The sequence below is a fragment of the Oncorhynchus masou genome, chromosome 18 (genome assembly GCF_036934945.1).
Source record: "Oncorhynchus masou masou isolate Uvic2021 chromosome 18, UVic_Omas_1.1, whole genome shotgun sequence".
NCBI lineage: Eukaryota > Metazoa > Chordata > Actinopteri > Salmoniformes > Salmonidae > Oncorhynchus > Oncorhynchus masou.
Window position 1 is genome coordinate 54,674,455 of NC_088229.1, and position 3,071 is coordinate 54,677,525.

Consider the following 3,071-nt stretch of genomic DNA (forward strand, 5'->3'; position numbering starts at 1 on the left):
AGAGATGGGCACCCGGTGCCAAGACAGCAGCGGGATAAAGGGAGGCCTGGGCCTTGGGGAGCGGGCCGCTGCACCACTCGGGCAGACTGGTCTGAAACCGTGCCATCAATCAGGGGGTAGTTCACCCTGCCATGCCAGCGGGGACCCCCTCTGAGCTGACGGGTAGAGGGGGTAAGCCTGGCACAGTTGGTAAGCCCTCCCTAAACCTCCTCGTCAATGTATCACTGCCACCGAGTAGCGTGGCAAGTGGGCATACAGGCACAGAGTGGGTACAGTACGGCAGTCGGCGATCCACCGCCATTTTGAGACAATGTCCTGTTTGTTGTCGTCCTTGCCGTTTGTTTTTGATACTGTAGAGGAGCAAAGACAAGGGGATCAAATTGAGACGTTTTATTGTTAGTACTCCAGCTGTAGAAATGCCTTTTTCACGGCTTTGCAGTAACATCAGCAATTGAAGAAATCTACATTCTAACTTATTGTCTTTGTTTTGTGGCAGGCCTATCATTTTTCTAGCCCCAGGTATTTACAATGTGGTGTACTGTTCTCCGTTTTCTTTTATTTATTTTGTACATAATAGTATGTATTGCAATGTATTCGTATATATACCTGTGTGAGCTGAGCAGCCGGTCAGCAATCTTTCAATGAGCCAAATTCAAACCTTTTTGCATTCATTTCTGAAAATAAGAATATGAATCATCTGGATAAAAAAAGGTCAAACAATGATTGATGGATAAATTAATTGAGTGAGTCTTTGACTTTTTTCAAACGTGAAGATGTAGTATTTTCTTTGGATGGTAAGGCACAGCACTCTCAATTGGTTCCCAACTGGCGTGCCTTGAGGAACTCTCAGGTGTGCCTTGAAACTTTTCCTAATATATTTTTTTAACATTCACTTATGAACGTGATCTGTGTAATGTACCTGGAATTTTGACTTGAGAGCACAAGTGCTGGTCAGATATTACATTAAATGGCCCACGGTTATAATTGTAGGCCTATCGTTGTTTAATGTCCAGTGCGCTCAGGCTGTTACATTTGTATCATTTGAGGGGCGCGCAATCATGAGCAAAGTAATTTGTATAATTTAATTTCAGTCTGTTAGCCCAGGCAAGTCTGATTGGGTTTCGACCAGAGTAATTTAAATGGGATAGGTTGACCTTGTACTGAACACTATATGCAACTTATACTGAACAAAAATATTAACGCAACATCTAAAGTGTAATAAAGGATCCCAGAAATTTTCCATACGCACAAAGCTTATTCCTCTCAAATGTTGTGCTCAAATTGGTTTGCATCCCTGCGAGTGAGCATTTCTCCTTTGCCAAGATAATCCATCCCCTTGACAGTTATGGCATACCAAGAAGCTGATTAAACAGCATGATCATTACACAGGTGCACATTGTGCTGGGGACAATAAAAGGCCACTGTAAAATATGCAGTTTTGTCACAGAACACAAGGCCACAGATGTCTCAAGTTTTGAAGGAGCATGCAATTGGCATGCTGACATCAGGAATGTCCACCAGAGCTTTTGCCAGAGAATTGAATGTTCATTTCTCTACCATAAACCGTCTCCCACGCCGCTTTAGAGAATTTGGCAGTACGTCTAACTGGCCTAACAATCGCAGACCATGTGTAACCACTCCAGCCCAGGCCCTCCTTATCCGGCTTTTTCACCTGAGGAATCGTCTGAGACCAGCCAATCGGGCAGCTGATGAAACTGAGGAGTATTTCTGTATAAAATAAAGCCCCTTTGTGGGGGAAAACTAATTCTGATTGGCTGGGCCTGACTCCCCAGTGGCTGGGTCTGGCTTCCAAGTGGGTGGGCCTATGCCCTCCCAGGCTCACCCATGGCTGCGCCCCTGACCAGCCATGTGAAATCCATAGAACAGGACCTAATGAAGTGATATAAATTCATGGATTTCCTTAAATGAACTGTATCTCAGTCAAATTGATGCATGTTGCATTTTATATTTTGGATCTGGCTTAGCTATACCACAGCCTCTGTCATAAAAACAAACGGAGAATGGCTTTGTGTCTGTGGTTGTAACTTTACAATGCAGAAAACCACTCGTCTATAGCCCAAACTGTAAAAACAAAATACCTATTTTACTAGTTACATTTTCTTATTTCTGTTGCAGATTTGTGGGACGCTCTTCAAGGGGTACACACAAATGAACCATCATGAGTAGGGAACTATGAAAATATTTGAAATAAACCCAATTTAATCTATTAAAAAAAGTTTGTCACAGAAAATAGATGGTTTGTAGTATGGATCCGATTTCCCTATTAAATAAATGAATAGGGAAATCTTAGGTGTGCCGCATCATTTTTATATCCCATGAAGGTGTGCCACGGTCGAACAAAATGTTGGGAACCACTGCAAAGAGGGCTAGTTGGACATTTTTCTGCAAGATCTGTCTGTGTGAAAATATTTATAAAAATGTATTTGTTTTATGTTTTTCAAAGATAACAATTTATAAACTGAAAAAAAGTGGAAGTGGAAGCTAGTTATCCGATTCTTGCTAGTTTCAAGGATGGTGACACTCGAGCAGTGGTTCTCAACTGTTTTTTTCCTTCGGGACCCAAATTGAACCAGGTTGTCTCACTTGCGACCCAATATTTGCAACGCGAAAAACAAATCTGCAAAACTATTCTTAATCCTAAATTGATAGTAAATGTATCGATTATATGATAAGGGAACAGCATTCCCACCTCTTTCATTGTCAATAATGACATTTTCCTATATTCTTGATGAAGAATGTTAATAAACTCACTGGCTTGAGACCACAAAATCAACCAAAATCGTGCTGCTAATAGCTCTATATCGAAAATAATGTGATTGAAGAAACATTTTTTCAGAGATTATTTAAAAATTATTATGAAATATAAGTTCATTATCATTTATACACACTTTCTATCTTTTTTGATTTTTAGTCAGACACCCGTGACCCACTCAACCTCGAGTGGCACAGTGGTCCAAGGCACTGCATCGCAGTGCTAGAGGCATCACTACAGACCCTGGTTCGATTCCAGGCTGTATCACAACCGGCAGTGATAGGGAGTCCCGTAGGGC